The 19,907-nt window shown below is 43.9% G+C and overlaps 2 pseudogenes; one reads left to right on the top strand and one right to left on the bottom strand.

The window, feature by feature from the left end:
* LOC100452246 (beta-glucuronidase-like) overlaps nucleotides 1–19,297 on the bottom strand; it is a 42,169-nt pseudogene extending 22,872 nt beyond the window's left edge.
* Nucleotides 8,870–10,767, top strand: LOC134761698 (NADH-ubiquinone oxidoreductase chain 5-like; annotated as a pseudogene).
* Nucleotides 19,298–19,907: the final 610 nt, after the last annotated feature.

Raw genomic sequence — 19,907 nt, 5'->3', positions numbered from 1 at the left:
TTTTTTTAGAGACCAGGTCTCACTCTGTTGCCCAGCCTGGAGTGCAGTGGTGTGATCATACCTCCCTGCAGCCTCAAGAAGTCCCAGGCTCAAGGGATCCTCCTTCCTCAGCCTCCTGAATAGCTAGAACTACAGACATACACCACCACAGCTGGCTAATTTTTCATTCTTTTTATTTTTTGTAGAGAAGGGGTTTTGCTATGTTGGCCAGGATGGCTTCCTACCTTGGGATCAAAAGATCCTTCCCTATCAGCCTCCCGAAGTGCTGAGATTACAGGTGTGAGCCACCATACCCGGTGACAGGAACTTTTTAATGGAATTGTCTAAAAACAGATTTCCCACTTAGAATGGGGTATGCCCCATTGATGGAGGCAGTAGAACTGTCACCACAGCAATCTTCTGGTTCTCTATTCCAGTTCTCCTTGTGTTATAGGTATTACAATGATTATTTTAATACTATCTGCTGTTTCATGGACATAAGGCCTTCCCTCATTTCTGAGAATAGATTTTTAGACACTCTCTCTGGATCAGCACTTCTGGAGTCCCCTAGGCATAATATGATTTCTCTCCACATTAGCAGAAACTAACCGAGCCCCTTTTACCTAACAGAAGGAGAATCAGAGTTAGTCTCAGGTTCCAACATCGAATATACCGCAGGTCCATTTGCCCTCTTCTTCATAGCAGAATACATGAATATCATCATAATAAATGCCCTAACTACTACAATTTTTCTAGGAACATTACACACTATATATTCACCAGAACTCTATACTACATATTTCATTACCAAGACCCTCCTCTTAACCTCCCTATTTTTATGAATTCAAACAGCATATCCCCGTTTTGGCTACAATCAACTCATACACCTCCTATCAAAAACCTTTCTACCACTTACACTAGCATTCTGTATATGACATATCTCAATACCCATCCTAATCTCCAGCATCCCACCTCAAATGTAAGAAATATGGCTGACAAAATAATTACTTTGATAGAGTAAACAATAGGATTTCAACCTCTTATTTCTAGAACTATAGGAATTGAACCCACCCCTGAGAATCCAAAATTCCCCATGCTACCTATCACACCATGTCCTAAGATAAGGTCAGCTAAATCAGTTATCGGGCCCATACCCCGAAAATGTTGGTTACACCCTTCCCGTCCTAATTAACCCATTAGCTCAACTTATTATTTACCTTACCATTTTTACTTACTTACTTATCACAATGCTAGGCTCACACTGATTTTTCATCAGAACAGGCTTAGAAATAAATATATTAGCCCTCATCCCAATCTTAATTAAAAAAATAAACCCCCGCTCTACAGAAACAGACACTAAATATTTCCTTATACAGGCAACCACATCTATAGTCCTCATAATAAGTATTCTCTCCAATAACCTGTTTCAGACAGTGAACAATAATAAATACTATTAATCAATTTTCATCCTTAATAATAATAACAGCCTTAGTAATAAAACTAAGGATAGCCCCTTTTCACTTCTGAGCTCCAGAAGTGACTCAAGGAACTTTCCTAACATCCGGCATCCTCCTCACATGACAAGTCTAGCTTCTACTTCGGTTATACACCAAATTTTTCCATCAGTAAACACCAACATCCTCCTCTCTCTCAGTCCTACCTATTACGGTGGGCAGTGGAGGAGGACTTAACCCAACACAACGACGTAAAATTCTAGTCTACTCCCCAATTACTCACATAGGTTGAATAAGAGCAGTACTAATATATAACCCAAACATTACCATTTTTAACCTATTTACTTCATCTTAACCACCACTGTATTCCTAGCACTCAGCCTGAATTCAAGCACCACAACCCTATCACTATCCCACGCCTGAAACAAATTAACATGGTTAGTATCTATAATTCTATCAATTATCCCTAGGAGGTTTACCTCCATTCATAGGATTCCTGCCTAAATGAATCACCATTCAAGAGTTTACAAAAAATAAGTCTTATTATCCCAATCATTATAGCTATCATAACTCTACTCAATCTGTATATTTACATATGCTTAGTTTACTCCACTTCAGTGACAATATTCCCCACATCCAATAATATAAAAATAAAATGATAGTTTGAAAACACAAAACCCATATAACTTCTCCCCCCACTTACCATCTTCTCTACCCTCCTCCTACCAATCTCTCCAGTAACGCTACCTATAATCTAGAAATTTAGGTTAAGTAAGTCCAAGAGCCTTCAAAGCTCTTAAAAAGTGAATTATACTTAGTTTCTGCAAAAAACCTAAAGACTGCAAAACTGTATTCTGCATCAGTTGAATGCAAATCAATCACTTTAATTAAGCTAAGCCATGGCTAGACTGGTGGGACTTAAACCCACGAAAATTTAGTTAATACCTAAACACCCTATCAACTGGCTTCAATCTACTTCTCCCGCCTCTGGGGGAAAAAGGCAGAGAAGCCCCAGCAGGATTGAAGGTGCTCCTTTGAATTTGCAATGCAACATGAAAATCACCTCGGGGCTGCTAAAAAGAGGCCTTGACCTCTGTCTTTAGATTTACTGTCTAATGCTTACTCAGCCTTTTTACCTTTTCTCACTTCACTTATGTTCACCAACTGTGGATTGTTCTCATCCAACCATAAAGATATCGGGACATTACACCTGCTATTTGGTGCATGAGCAGGGATAGTGGCTACAGCCTTAAGCTTCCTTATTCACCAACCAGGTACTCTACTAGGAGATGATCAAATTTACAATGTCATCGTTACCGGTCACGCATTTTTCATAATTTTCTTTATAGTAATACCAATTATAATTGGAGGTTTCAGCAACTGGTTAATCCCTCTGATAATTGGCGCCCCCAACATAGCATTTTCCCGGATAAATAATATGAGTTTCTGACCCCTCTCACCCTCTTTCCTACTATTACTTGCATCCACTGTAGTAAAGGCTGGCACTGGAACCGGCTGAACAGTCTACCCCCCGCTTAGCAGGACACCTAACACATGCAGGAGCCTCTGTAGATTTACCCATCTTCTCACTCCATTTGGCAGGTGTCTCTTCTATTTTAGGTGCCATTAACTTTATCACCACAATTATTAACATAAATCCTCCACCTATGTCCCAATGTCACACACCCCTTTTTGTCTGATCAGTCCTAATTACAGCAGTTCTCCTACTCCGTTCTCTCCCAGTCCTAGCCGCCGACACTATAATACTGTTAACTGACCGCAATCTTAATATTACTTTTTTCGACCCAGCTGGTGGAGGCAAATCCTATCATATATCAGCACTTACTCTGATTCTCTGGTCACCCTGAAGTCTGTATCCTCATCCTACCGGGCTTCAGGATAATTTCCCATATCACAACATGCTATTCTGGAAAAAAAGAGCCATTTGGGTACATGGGCATAGTGTAAGCCATAATATCAATTGGCTTCTTAGGGATTATTGTATGGGCTCGCCACATATTGACAGTAGGAACAGATGTAGATACATGAGCATACTTCACCTCTGCTACTATAATTATTGCTATTCCTACTGGTGTCAAAGTCTGGCTGATCAGCTACACTACATGGCAGTAACATCAAATGATCTCCCACAATACTCTAAGCCCTGGGATTTATTTTCCTTTTTACAGTAGGAGGTCTAACCGGCATTGTACTAGCCAATTCAACACTAGATATTGTTTTACATGACACATATTATGTTGTAGCCCATTTCCTTATGTCTTATCAATAGGAGCCGTATTTGCTATTATAGGAGGCTTTGTCCACTGATTCCCCCTATTTTCAGGTTATACACTTAATCAAATCTGTGTTAAAATTGACTTTGCCATCATATTTAGAGGTGTCAGTTTAACTTTTTCCCCCGCAGCATTTCCTCGGCCTATCCGGTATGCCTCGATGTTACTCCAATTATCCCAACGCATACACCACATGAAATATTATTTCATCCAGAGGCTCATTTATTTCCCTAACAGCAGTAATGCTAATAATTTTCATGATCTGAGAAGCCTTTGCTTCAAAACGAAAAGTTCTAACAATTGCACAACCATCTACCGACTTAGAATGACTGTATGGCTGTCCAACACCCTCTCACACATTCGAAGAACCAACCTACATGAGGACCTAAGTGAAAAAGGAAGGAATCAAACCTCCACAGACTGTTTCAAGCCAATCCCATAACCTCTGTAAGTTTCTCAATATTAGTAAAATTATTTCATAACTTTGTCAAAGTTAAATTATAGGTTAAGCCCTATATATCTTAATGGCCCATCCAGTTCAATTAGGTCTTCAAGACACTTCATCCCCTTTTACAGAAGAACTGCTTACCTTCCATGACCACACTCTTATAATTATTTTCCTAATTAGTTCCCTGGTTCTATACATTATTTCTCTAACACAACAAAACTAATTCATACTAGCACCACAGATGCCCAAGAATTAGAGACTGTCTGAACTACCTTGCCTGCCATCAGCTTAATCTTAATTGCCCTCCCATCCCTATGTATCCTGTATATAACAGATGAAATCAATAACCCTTCTCTCACTGTTAAAACAATTGGACATCAATGGTATTGAAGCTACGAGTACACAGATTATGAAGAATTAAGCTTCAATTCTTATGCTTCCAACAGCCGACTTAAAATGAGGAGAACTTCGACTCCTTGAAGTCAACAACCAAACAATCTTCCCAAGAGAAATTCCCATCCGTATGTTAATCGCACCCGAAGATCTCCTGCACTAATGAACTATTCCCTCACTAGGGTTTAAAAACAGATGCAATCCCTGGACGCTTAAACCAATTTGCCTTACCTGCTACATGATCAGGCATCTACTACGGACAATGCTCAGAAATGTGTGGATTTAACCACAGTTTTATACCTATTGTTCTAGAATTAGTCCCATTAAAAACTTTCAAAACTTGGTCTATATCTGTACTATAATATCACTGTAAAGCTACCCCAGTGTTAACCTTTTCAGTTAAAGACTGAGAGAAATCACACCTCTCTACAGTGAATGCCTCGACTAGATACTTCCACACGACCTATTATTACTATATCAACAATCATAACTTTATTCTCCATTATTCAATTAAAACTATCAAAGTTCATTTACCACACACCCCCTACACCAAAAACAATTAAAACACAAAAATGTTAACAACCCTTGAGAACTAAAATGAACTAAAATCTGCTCACCTCATTTACTGCCCCGACAATCCTAGGTTTACCCTCAGCAGCACTAATCATCTTCTTTCCCACCACACTACTTCCAACCTCCAACTACCTAGTCAATAACCAACTGATTTCTATTCAACAATGACTAGTTCAACTTGTTCTAAAACAAATAATAATCACACATACTATTAAAGGATGAACCTGATCCCTTATACTAATATCCCTAATTCTCTTTATTGCCTTAGCCAATCTCCTTGGGTTTCCACCCCACTCATTTACACCAACTACCCGATTATCAATAAATCTCAGTATAGCAATCCCCTTATAAGCAGGCACAGTAATCACAGGCTTCTACTTGAAAACTAAAAACTCCTTAGCTCACTTCCTACTACCAGGCACACACATTCCACTTACCCCTATACTAGTAATCATCAAAACCATTAGTCCACTTATTCAACCAATGGCACTAGCTGTACGTTTAACAGCCAACATTACAGCCGGTCACTTACTCATACACTTAACTGGAGGAACCACACTGGTATTATCAACTATTAACCTTCCCACAGCTTCAATCACCCTTATTATTCTAATTCTATTGATCACTCTCAAATTCGCTGTGGCCCATATCCAAGCTTGTGTCTTTATGCTATTAGTAAGCCTTTATTTATATGACAACACATAACGACCCACCAAACACACCCCTATCGTTTAGTCAAACCCAGCCCTTGGCTGTTAACAGGGGCTCTCTCAGCTCTCCTAATAACATCTGGCCTAGCTATTATGATTTCACTTTAACTCTATTACTCTTTTAACCTTAGGCCTACTAAACAATACACTGACTATATATCAATGGTGACATGACATTATCTGAGAAAGTACATTTCAAAGCCACCATACAACAACTGTCCAAAAAGGCCTCCGATATGGAATAGTTCTATTTAATATCTCAGAAGTAATTTTTTGTTTTTCTTTTGCTGGGTTCTTCTTGGCATTCTACCATTCTAGTCTAGCCCCAACTCCAGACCTAGGAGGACACTGACCCCCAACAGGCATTTCTCCCTCGACCCTCTGGAAGTACCTCCCCTCCCCCGAATACATCTGTATTACTTGCATCAGGGGTTTCAATTACTTGAGCCCATCACAGCCTAATAGAAAATAATCAAAAACAAATAATTCAAGCACTACTTATCACAATTACCTTCGGTATTTACTTCACCCTCCTACAAGTCTCAGAATACTTCGAGGCTCCCTTTGCTATTTCTGATGGAATTTATGGCTCAACATTCTTCACACCTACAGGCTTTCACAGACTTCACATCATTATTGGATCAACATTCCTCACTATCTGTCTCCCCTGCCAATTAAAATAACACTTTACATCTAGCCATCACTTCGGCTTTGAAGCCGTGGCCTGATATTGACACTTTGTAGATGTAGTATGACTATTCTTCTATATTTCTATTTACTGATGAGGATCTTACTCTTTTAGTATAAACAGTGCCATTGACTTCCAATCAGTTTCGACAACATCTGAAAAAGAGTAATTAACCTGCCCTAGCAGTGAACGCCCTATTAGCCCTATCACTAATAGTTGTTACGTTTTGGCTCCCACCACTTAATATTTATATAAAAAAATCCAGCCCCTATGAATGCGGATTTGACCCATTACCCTCCACCCACATTCCCTTCTCCATAAAATTTTTTCTAGTAGCCATCACATTCCTCCTATTTGACTTAGAAATTGTCCTCCTACTACCCTTGCCATGAGCCCTTCAAACAAGCAACCTGACACTAATAATCAGCACAGCCCTTATACTAGTTATCATTTTAGTCCTAGGGTTAACTTATGAATGAACTCCAAAAGGATTAGATTGAACTGAATTGGTAGATAGTTTAAGTCAAAATAAATGATTTTGACTCATTAGATTATGATAGAACATATTTACCAAACGCCCTCCATTTGTATCAATATCATATTAGCATATACCACATCACTTCTGGGGATATTAATCTTCGATCCCACCTGATATCATCTCCACTATGCCTAGAAGGAATAATATTATCATTATTCATCATAAATACCCTTATAACTTTAAATATACATTTCACCCTAGCATTCATAATACCCATTATCCTCCTAGTATTTGCTGCCTGCGAAGCCACAGCGGGCCTTGCCATACTAGTTTCAATTTCCAACACCTATGACCTAGACTATATACATAACCTAAATTGACTTCAATGCTAAAAATTATTATTATTCCAATAATTATACTGCTACCAATAAAATGACTCTCTAAAAACTCTATAATCTGAATCAATATGACTATTCACAGCCTAATCATCAGCTTCATTGCCCTATTATTTTTTAATCAATTCAATGACAATCTATTCAACTTCTCATTAACTTTCTCTTCTGATCTGCTGACATCACCCCTTCTAATCTTAACAGCCTGACTACTACCTCTTATAATTACAGCAAGCCAGTACCACCTCTCCAGTGAGTCACCCCCATGGAAAAAGCTCTATTATTTCCATATTGATTTCCCTACAATTTTCTTTAATTATGGAATTCACAGCCACAGAGCTAATTATATTTTGTATTCTCTTTGAAGCTACATTTATCCCTACCTTAATTATTATCACCCCCTGAGGTAACCAACCAGAACGCCTCAATGCAAGCTCATATTTCTTATTTTATACACTAGTGGGATCTCTTCCCCCTGCTTATTATACTTATTTATACTCAAAATACCTTCGCTTCACTGAACACGATAATAATATTTACCACCCAAGAACTGTTAATTTCCTGATCCAATAACCTTATATGATTAGCATGTATTATGGGTTTTACAGTAAAAATACACCTACACGGACTTCACCTATGAATTCCTAAAGCCCACGTACAAGCCCCTATTGCAGGCTCAATAGTACTTGCAGCAGTTCTCCTAAAACCAGGCGGCTATGGCATAATACGGCTTACCCTTATCCTCAGCTCCGACAGAATATACACCTTACCCCTTCCTCCTGTTATCCTTATGAGGGATAGTTATGATAAGCTCTATTTGTCTATGACAAACTGATCTAAAATCACTTATTGCATATTCCTCTGTAAGTCATACAGCACTTGTTATTATGGCTATCCTCATTCAAACTCCCTGAAGCTTTACCGGTGCAATCACCCTCATAATTGCCCACAGACTTACTTCATCCTTACTATTCTGCCTAGCAAATTCAAACTATGAGTGAATCCATAGCCAAATCATATTACTCTTTTGAGGTCTTCAAACACTACTCCCACTAACAGCCTTTTGATGACTTATAGCAAACCTTACTAACCTTGGCTTACCCCCCACCATTAATCTAATAGAACTCTTTGTAAGGGTAGCTTCATTCTCCTGATCAAACATCATCAATAAGCTTATAGGACGAATATATTAATCACAGCCCTTTATTCCCTATACGTGCTTATCACAACACAAGGAACACTTACAGATTACATTAACAGTATTAAACCTTCCTCCACACGAGAAAATATGCTAATACTTGTACACCTTGCACCTATTCTCCTATTATCACTAAACCCTAAAATTATTATAGGTTTTATACCCTGTGAATATAGTTTAATCAAAACATTAGATTGTGGGTCTAGTAACAGAAGTCTGCAATTTCTTATTTACTGAGAAAGTATGCAAGAACTGCTAACTCATGCCCCCGAGCCTAACAACATGGCTTTCTCAAGTTTTAGAGGATAAGAGCTATCCATTGGTCTCAGGAACCAAAAATATTGGTGCAACTCCAAATACAAGTAATAATCATGTATTTTTCCATTACTATAAACTTAATCTCCTTAACCTTACAATCATTACTACCTTAATCAACTCTCACAAGAACTCGTATCCATATTAGGTAAAAATATCTACCGCATGCACCTTCACCATTAGCTTCATTCCCACAATGTTTGTGTATATAGACCACGAAGCCATCATCTCAAACTGATATTGAATAACAATCCAAACCTTAGTCTCTCACTAAGCTTCAAACTAGACTACTTCTCCATAAAATTTATCCCAGTAGCACTATTTGTCACCTGATCTATTAGAGAATTCTCAATATGGTATATAAAATCAGATCTCAACATTAATCAATTTTTCAAATATTTATTTTCCTTACCACAATATTAATTCTAGTTACCGCCAACAACCTTTTTCAACTTCTTGTCAGATGAGGAGGCATAGGAATTATGTCTTTTTTTACTGACTGGCTGATGACATGGCCGAGCAGATGTTAATATAGCAGCCCTCCAAGCGATTCTATATAACCGCATTGGCGATATTGGCTTCATTTTAGCTATAGCATGATTCCTCTCATCCTGCAATACATAAGAACCTCAACAAGCATTTATCCTAAATCCTTCCCCCGATCTTCTTCCATTAATTGGCCTTCTCTTAGCAGCAGCGGGAAAGTCAGCTCAATTTGGCCTCCACCCGACTTCCTTCCACCATGGAAGGCCCAATCCCAGTCGCAGCCATACTCCACTCTAGCACTATAGTTGTAGCAGGAGTTTTCCTGCTTATCCACTTCCACCTTTTAATAGAAAATAGTATATTAATCCAAATCCTTACACTGTGTTTAGGGGCTATTGCCACCTTATTTACAGCAATTTGTGCTCGAACACAAAATGTTATCAACAAAATCATAGCATTATCCACCTCAAGTCAACTAGGCCTTATAATAGTTACAACTGGCATTAATCAAGCACACCTAGCATTCCTACATATCTGCACCCACGCCTTTTTTAAAGCTATATTATTTATATGTTCAGGATCCATCACCCATAACCTCAACGATGAACAAGATATCCGAAAAATAGAAGGACTATTTAAGACTTTACCCTTTACTTCTTCCTCTCTTATTATTGGCAGCCTAGCACTTACGGCTATGCCTTTCCTCACAGGCTTTTATTCTAAAGACCTCATTATCACAACTGCAAACACATCATATACCAAAGCCTCAGCCCTCTCTAGTACTCTTATTGCCACCTCCCTAACAAGGATCTATAGTATCCAAATTATTTTCTTTGCTCTAATAGGACAACCCTGCTTCCCAACCCTAATCAGCATTGATGAAAATAACCCTTCCCTAATAAACCCAATTAAATGCTTTATAGTCGGCCGTATCTTCCCTGGGTTTCTCATCACCAATAGCATTATCCCTAACTTCATCCCCCCAAACAACCAAAACTTACAGCCTTGGGTGTAACCATCCTAGGACTCTTACTGGCAATGGAACTTAGTTTTATAACTAATAATCTTAAGATAACATATCCATTACAAACATTCAACTTCTCCAATATATTAGGATTCTACTCAATCACAATTCATCCTACAACCCCTCACTCAAACCTATCTACAAGCCAAAATCTGGCATCACTTCTGCTAGATCTAACTTGACTAGAAAAGTCCATACCAAAGACAATTTCACAGACCCAAATCACAGCCTCCATTACCATAACTACTCAAAAAGGCCTAATTAAATGTTATTTCTTCTTTTTTTATTCCACCCTTTTTAACTTTACTCTTGTCTACTCTATTACCCCCAAGTAATTTCAACTGCAACATAAATACAAACAATGTTCAACTAGCAACCACCACCAATCAACACCCATAATTATATAAAGCACCAGCACCCACGGAATCCTCACAAATCAACCCTGGCCCCTCACCCTCAAAAATTATTCAACTTCCCACACTAATAAAATTAACTATGATTACCACCCCATCATACTCACCATTCATCAAAGTAACACCACCTCTATTGGTATCCCCAGTAATAAAGTTCCTAAAACCTCAATACTTGATCCTCATGCCTCAGGGTATTCCTCAATAGCCATCACCGCAGTATATCCAAAAACAACCATCATCCCCCCCAAATAAATAAAAAAGACTATTAATCCCATAAAAGCCCCACCATAATTCAACACAACACAACCTACAGCACCACTAAGAATTAACCCTAAATCCCCATAAATAGGAGAAGGTTTAGAAGAAAAACCTACAAATCCCGTAACAAAAGAACACTTAATAAGAATAAAGCATATGTCATTATTCCCACATGAGTTATAGCCATGACTAATGATATGAAAAACCATCACTGTACTTCAACTATAAGAACACTAATGACCATTATATGTAAAACAAACCCACTAATACAAATCATTAATTACTCATTCATTGATCTCCCCGCACCATCTAATATCTCTATATGATGAAACTTTGGCTCACTTCTTGGTACCTGCTTAATCCTCCAGATCATCACAGGGTTCTTTCTGGCCATACACTACACACCAGATACCTCATTTGCTTTCTCTTCAGTCACCCATATTAACCGAGATGTGGACTACAGCTGAAGAGTCCGCTATTTTCACACTAACGGCTCTTCAGCACTCTTCATCTGACTCTTCCTACACGTCGGCGGAGGCTTATATTATGGGTCATTCATATATTTAGAAATCTGACATAGTGGCATTATCCTTCTACTCACAACCACAGCAACAGCATTTATAGGCTATGTTCTTCCATGAGGCCAGTGAATCCATTGTTCTTCCATGAGGCGCTGCAGTAATCACAAACCTACTATCAGCCATCCCATATATTGGAACTGACCTTGTCCAATGAGTCTAAGGTGGATTTTCAGTTGACAAAGCCACTCTTACACGATTCTTCACCTTCCACTTCATCTTACCTTTCATCATCATAGCGCTAACACTTCTCCACCTTTTATTCCTACATGAAACAGGGTCTAATAACCCTTCAGGAATTTCATCACATTCTGACAAAATCACCTTCCACCCTTCCTACACAACCAAAGATATTCCAGGTTTAATTTTTCTCCTCCTCCTTTTAATAATTCTAGTACTGTTTTTGCCTGACCTCCTGGGTGACCCAGATCATTACACCTTAGTCAACCCCCTAAATACCCTGCCCCACACTAAACCACAGTGATACTTTTTATTTGCATATGCAATCTTATGATCCATCCCCAATAAACTAGGAGGCGTACTGGCCCTTCTATTATCCATTCTCATTCTAGCAGTTATTCCTGCACTCCACACATCCAAACAACAAAGCATCATATTCCACCCATTAAGTCAGTACCTGTTCTGAATCTTAGTCACCGACCTATTCACGCTCACATGAATCAGAGGACAGCCAGTTGAACAGCCTTTTATTACCATCGGACAGATAGCATCTATGATATATTTCTCTATTATTCTTGCCCTCATACCACTCACCGCCCTAATCGAAAATAAACGACTTAAATGAAACTGCCCTTGTAGTATAATCCAATACATCAGTCTTGTAAAGCAGAAATGGAGAGTCCCCTCCCCAGGGCAACTCAGAGAAAAAGCATTCCCACTTCACCATCAACACCCAAAGCCGAGATTCTAATTAAACTATTCTCTGTATTCTTTTCGGCACGCATTTTAACTACTATGTAAGTGCTGACCATCAACACTAATACATCAATACTTTTATGTACTTTGTGCATTATTGCTAGTCTCCATGAATATACAGCACTATCAATGCCTGATTGTACACAGTATATTCTCAGATTATATGACATTACAAGCTTGCTCCACATGAATATAAGTATTAGCAATTTCTTAACTATCGTACATAATACTACACTTACATATAGAACTAGTTCCACGTGGATATCGACCAGTACTCAAAATCCTTAATATTACATAGTACATTCATTGGTTCATTGGAATAGCACATTTCAGTCAAAACCACCCTTCCAATATGGATATCTCCTACCAAATTTTGGTATCTTAATCTACCAACCTCCGAGAAATCATCATCCCGTTCGGGTGTGTTACCCTCCTTGCTCCAGGCCCATAATACTTGGGGGTGACTATACTGAAACTATACCTGGCATCTGGTTCTTACCTCAGGGCCATAAAACTAAGATTGCCCACATGTTCCCCTTAAATAAGACATCTCGATGGACTAGTGACTATCACCCTATTAACCAGTCAAGGGAGAACTGTCACGCATTTGGTATTTTTAACTTTTGGGGATGCTATCACTCACCATCACAGAAGGCCTGGTCCCCTGTCCATTGGCTGTAGTAGTATTTGGATTTGATTTCCACCAAACCAATTGTAGGAGTCGCACCTACTCCTCAGGTGATCCACCCGACTCGGCCTCCAAAAGTGCTGGCATTACAGGCATGAGCCACCGTGTCTGGCGCTCTTTTTAAATTTAAAAAAAGATTTTTTTGGCCAGGCACAGTGGTCACACCTGTAATCCCAACACTTAGGAAGGCTGAGGTGGAAGGATCGCTTGAGCCCAGGAGTTTAAGACCAGCCTGGGTAACATAGGGAAACCACTTCTTCCTTAAAAATACAAAAAAATTAGCCAGGCATGTTGGTGCATGCCTGCAGCCCCAGGAGCCCCTGCAGCCCCAGCTACTTGGGAGGCTGAAGTGGGAGGACTGCTTGAGCCAGGAGTTCGGGGCTGCAGTGAGCTACGATCTTGAGGCAGGGTAAGCAGTCAAGAAAGTGACCGTGTCCTTTGGATGCACCAACCACGGCACTGAGACATGCGACCTGTGAACAAGCAAGTACAGCTACTGCGCATGTGCACCAAGAGGACGACCCAGAATGTGCTTAGAGTAACACCTCTTCCCAGCTCCTTAAAGGGAGTTTCCCTTGTAATAATCAGCGCTGTCTCATCCTTTTGAGCAGTCTGCCCTGAATTCTCTCTCTCAGGGTGAACCGTGTATTTTGCACTTCACTATTTTTTTTGAGACGGGGTGTCGCTCTGTCACCCAGTCTGGAGTGCAGTGTTGCAATCTCAGCTCACTGCAACCTCCACCTCCCGGGTTCAAGCAATTCTCCCATCTCAACCTCCTGAGTAGCCAGTATTACAGGCACACGCCACCACACCCAGCTAATGTTGGCCAGGCTGGTCTGAACTCCTGAGCTCAAGTGATCCACCTGCCTCGGCCTCTGAATGTGCTGGGATTACAGGCATGAGCCACTGTGCCCTGGCTATTCTGCACTTAACTTCCAAAATACTCTTCCTTTGCAATTGCTCTATGCTGCATTGTCTTTGCCTTGTGATTCTTGTTTAAATTCTTATTTATTTTTCATTTAATTTAATTAATTTATTTATTTTGAGACACAGTCTCACTATGTTACCCAGGCGGGTCTTGAACTTTTGAGCTCAAGTGATCTGCCAACCTTGGCCTCCCAAGGTGCTGGGATGACAGGCATTAGCTACAACACCCAGCCTAAATTCTTTTAAACTTAGTACGGTGGCCCCACAACAGCTGTCAATAATCTCGCCACTGCACTCCAGTCTGGGCGACAGTGCAAGGCCTCATCTCAGAAAAAGACATATTTTTAAAAAGTAAAAAAACTTAATTTTTTTTTTTTCTTAAAGACAGAGCATCCCAGCCGGGAACGGTGGGTCACGCCTGTAATCCTTACACTTTGTGAGGCTGAGGTGGGTGGATCGCCTGAGGTCAGGAGTTCAAGACCAGCCAGGCCAACATGGTGAAATCCCATCTCTACTAAAAACATACAAAAATTAGCTGGGCGTGGTGGTGGGTGCCTGTAATCCCAGCTACTCGGGAGGCTGAGGCAGGAGAATCACTTGAACCGATGAGGCAGAGGTTGCAGTGAGCCGAGATCACACCACTGCCCTCTAGCCTGGTCAACAGAACGAGACTCCATCACAAAACAAAACAAAACAAGACAGGGTCTCCCTCTGTTGCCCAGACCGAAGTGCAGTGGTGCCGTCATAGCTCACTGCACCCTTGACCTCCCAGGCTCAAGTGATTCTCCTGCCTCAGCAGCTGGGACTACCGGCACATATCACCATGCCTGGCTAATTTTTTAATTTTTTGTGGTGATGGTCTTGCTATATTACCCAGGCTGGTCTTGAACTTCTGGCCTCAAGTGATCCTCCTACCAGGGCCTCCTTGCAAAGAGCTGGGTCGACAGGAGTGAGCCACCATGCCCGGCCCCCTGAAGCGGCCTGTTCCTTGAGCATGATGTGTAGCAAGGGGAGCTGGAGAGAGAGCAGCACCGTGGGGAAGGGAAACGACAGCCACCCTGAGCTGTGTGACCTTAGGCCAGACCGCTCTTCTCCAAGCCAGGTCAACCACATGGGTGATTTCAGGAGCCGGTGCCCGCTCAGACAAGCTGGATTTTAGCTTCCTAGGGGGATGGGAACCTGTGAGGGTTTAGAGATGCTGGCAGCACCTTTTTCCTGGGAGAACTTTCCAAACAGGGAACAAACAGAGTCACCCTGGCCCCACTGAGGGAGGGTCCTACCAGAAACCCTCACCACTGTCATGCTCCATGCCGGTGGTGATGGTGATGTCATCGATGTAGGTGGTGGGTGTTGTGTACAGAAGCACAGACAACGCTGCAGTCCTGCATAGTTGAAGAAGTCAAAGTCTGTGTTCCGGACAAAGTAACCCTTCAGATACCTAGGGTGGGAGGACTATGGTTCGCTGGGCCCTTGCCCTGGGTCCCTTACCTCAGTTCACAGGCCTCCCCAGCCTCCCCAGATCCAGGGCCTCCACTCTGCGAAGGCCACCCTGACCCTAGCAAGAAGACTACAAGGTTGGGCAGGAAGGTGCGTGCGCGCGGTGGAGGCAGGATGGTACCCACATAAAATGTCGGTCATATCATGATTGGTCCCTGGTGGCAGGGTGGAGGGAGTGAGTGTGTTGTTGGTGGCGACAGTGATGCGGAAGTGGGAGGGCAGAGGCCCCACCAGGACCAGGCTGCTGATGTCGGCCTGGAAGGGGAGACAGCCCCTCTCACCCTCCAGCGCTTCGATCCCATTCACCCACTGCAGACACAGGAGATATGGGGAAGGGGCGGCAGGTCAGGGCATGAGAAGGGGTCCTGCTACCAGGCACTCCCTCACATAACCTGCAGCATGGGGCTCAGGGGCCTGCCAGCCAGACGGGAAGAATGACATCCCAATGGGGTAGAGCAGGCCACCTATCCCCCTACACAGGGCATAGCCTCCAGGACAAGGCAGGGCACCCCATTGTCCCACCCCAGAAGATAGGCTGTGGGTGGCAGTTGGGGGTCCCATGCTGTTCAGCAGCCATGCCCACCCACCTACCCTGCCTCCTCCTGGCCACACTGACCACGACAGCACAGGAGTGGGCACTGCCAATCCTCAGCACCACTCTTGTGTGCAGGTCCTGGGTCCGTCGCTCTGGCAGGGTCACTTCCCATTCGTACCACATCTGGCCGACAAAATGCCGCAGCCACCAGTCCTGGCCAATGTCGTTGAAGGTGGAAGGAACCGGCATGTCGAGGGTGGGGCCCGACTGTGGAGAGAAGGGCCGGGCTCAGCTCCTAGGACCCCAAAGGGATCTGGGACCAGTGTGCTGCACAGCTGTGTCCCCAGGCCTAGCGCAAGCCCTGACACATAGCGGGGACTCTTGACAGAACGGACAGATTACTCGCTGATGACAGGTCAACTGCCAGAGCGGTTTGTGCACCTGGGCCAGTGGGGCCAGGAGTTCCTCCTCAGAGTGGATGGGGCCCAATATCTCCCGAGACAGGAGCGAGCCCAGGGCCACATCCCAGCCCGAGGCAAGAAGGTTCAGACCCATAACTAAGAGACAGATGACCCACTGCCTGGCACAGGGAGGAAGGCTGGTTGGGGGGGCGGGGGGGGCTTTGCTTAGGACACTGTGAGTGGGGCACACACAGGCACCCAGTCCTCTTCTCTCTTCCTCCTGTACTGAATGCCACAAAGTCAGAAAAAGAGGATGTAGATCAGGCAAAAGCGGCTCAGATCTCACCTGGTCCCACTTCTCTGCTAACCACATCCAAGTGAGGAGGGCAACAGGGGTGGCATCCCTGGCCTGTCACGTTCTGTCCTCTATCTGAACTTGAAAACCAAGGGAACTTCCTGCCTAGGCAGAGCTGACCTCATGACGTCTAAACTGTCCCCTCCTCCCCATCCCTGGGCCCAGCTCTGTGCAGCGCCTGCTGCTCTGGTCAGATGAGTGTCTGGGTGGGTCATGTCTATAATCAGCGCTTTGGGAGGTCAACGTGGGAGGATGGCTTGAGACCAGGAGTTCGAGACCAGCCTGGGCAACATAGTGAGACCCTATATCTTAAAAAAAGTAAGTTGTTTTTTTTTGTTGTTGTTGTTTGAGACGGAGTCTCACTCTGTCACCCACGCTGGAGTGCAGTGGCGTGATCTCGGCTCACTGCAACCTCTGCCTTCTGGGTTCAAGCAATTCTCCTGCCTCAGCCTCCCAAGTCGCTGGGATTACACGCATGCACCACCACACCCAAGTAGTTTTTATATTTTTAGCAGAGACAGGGTTTCACCATGTTGGCCAGACTGGTCTCGAACTCCTGACCTCAGGTGATTTGCCCATCTCGGCCATCCAAAGTGCTGGGATTACAGGCGTTCGCCACCGAGCCCGGTCAAAATTTTTTTTTTAATTAGCCAGGCGTGGTGGCCCCAGGTAACTTGCAAAGCTGGGGTGGGAGGATCGCTTGAGGTCAGAAATTAGGATTGCAACACTGCGCTCCCGCCTGGGCGACAGGGCCAAACTCAGTCTCAAACAATTTTAAAAATTAAAAATAAACATAAAAAATAGGACACTGCTAGGGCTCAGCCTTCCCCTCGGGAGGGGGCTCGGCAGGAGTGCTTCCTCCTTCTCCCGCATCCTCTGCCTCGGCCCTTCTGGTTCCCCCTGGTCCCCCTGTCCTCCAACCCCGCGTCCCCAAGCCCGCCGACCTTTAACCTCCTCCCAGTTGGGCTCCCAGTCTCAAGGCGCTCAGGTGAAGGAGCCTGAGGGGGTGCCCGTGCTCCCCCACTCCCACTCCCGCCGCCGGGCTTCCGTGAGCCTGCCGGCCCTGCCCCGAGCACGCACCTCGTGCAGCGGACGACGGTAACACTGCTCCTAGAAGCCCCGGCGCCGGTTGTCGGAGCAGTCGGCGCTGAAGCTTCAGAGGCCGTCCAGCTTCTTGAGCTCCCGCGACGGGCTCTCCCGGGGGTACAGCATCCTGCCCTGCAGCGCCAGCACGCAGCCCCGTAACAGCGCCGGAGCGCCACCAGGGCAACGACCAGAGCACGCTTCCCGCTCCTCTGTTCGGCCGCCGTCTGCGGGGCTAAGAGCACCGTGGGAGGAGCCTTGCAGGTGGGTCGCGTGACGCACATGTCACGTGGTGCGCCTGAGGCCGTCCGCGCCATCTTTGTTGAGGGCGAGTGCCAGACCTTGAGGGGCTCGGAGGGGCAGGGCGCTGCCCAGTGGAGCCAATGGCTGGGAACCCCGGGGAAACGGGACCCACACCCTCTGCCCCAGCCAAGAAGGGCGACGTCTGCTCTCCTCCTCGGCCCAGGCTGGACGATCCAGGGCCGCAGGCCAGGAGAGGACCCCTGAGATTGGTGGGATTCCCGTTTCTTCAAGGAGCACCTCCACTCACTTTCTCCAGCGGGAATCTTCCATCGCTGTGGCTCATGCCTGTAATCCCAGCACTTTGGGAACCCGAGGGAAGGGGATCACTTGAGGCCAGGATTTGGAGACCCGCCTGGCCAACATGTCGAAGCACCGTCTGTATTAAAAATACCAAAAAAAAAGAAAAATTAGCCGGGCGTGATGATGGGCGCCTGTAATCCCAGCTACTAGGGAGGTTGAGGCTGGAGAATCCCTTGAAGCCGGGAGGCGAAGCTTGCAGTGAGCCAAGATCATGCCACTGCACTCCGGCCTGGGCGACAGAGTGAGACTCTGTCTCAAAAAAAAAAAAAAAAAAATGCAGGGAGAGGGTGCCCTGCAGGACCCCACTTTACACCAGTAGGGAAGGCACCATGTGGAAGAGGTAGAAGAAGAGATCTGGAGACAGCAAAGGTTTATTGACGGGACTTTCATAAAGGAAAGGTGCAGTGGATGTGGCTGGACATGAAAACCACTACTATTTGTAAAAAGCATGCAGCTTACATAACATTTTCACCTAGCATCCTCCACCTGTTGCCGGTGGTAGGTATCCGAGTTCCTGGTGATGAATCTGTACACATCTGCAACAACTTCAATTCTTGCCTCCTCAGAAGAAAGAATTCGACTGAGGGTCATAAGGCATAAAGCCAGAAGGAGGCAAAGTGCAGAACAGGAGTAAAAGTTTATTAAAAAGCAGGCCTGGCACAGTGGCTCAAGCCTGTACATTTAAATGTTAAATCTGCATCCCAAAATGAACACGGGTCTTATATTACATTCATATTTATTTGTTCAATGCACATGTGTCAGGACCTCCTTCGTGATTATTCACAACTCCTCCTGTAACCTGTTAAATACGTTTAACCATTCTGCTGTCAGATCACCATAGAGGCTGCGGGTACAATTGATAGTGCAAAACTTAATTATTAATCCATTTAATAATTAAGATTGAATGCTGGATGGGCATGATGTTTCACGCCTGTAATCCCACCACTTTGAGAGGCTGAGGCAGGTGGATCACCTGAGGCCAGGCATTCGAGACCAGTCTGGCCAACCTGGTGAAACCCCATCTCTACTAAACATTAAAAAAAATTTAGCCAGGCGTGGTGGTGCACACCTCTAATCCCAGCTATTCAAGAGGCTGGGGTACGAGAATTGCTTGAACCCAGGAGGCAGAGGTTGCAGTGAGCCGAGATCACAGCCGTACACTCCCGCCTGGGCCACAGAATGAGACTCTGTCTCAAAAAAA

Source organism: Pongo abelii, chromosome 6 (assembly GCF_028885655.2).
Source record: "Pongo abelii isolate AG06213 chromosome 6, NHGRI_mPonAbe1-v2.0_pri, whole genome shotgun sequence".
Lineage (NCBI taxonomy): Eukaryota > Metazoa > Chordata > Mammalia > Primates > Hominidae > Pongo > Pongo abelii.
Note: the sequence above shows the minus strand (reverse complement) of the source record. Positions and strands in the feature narration are given on the sequence as shown.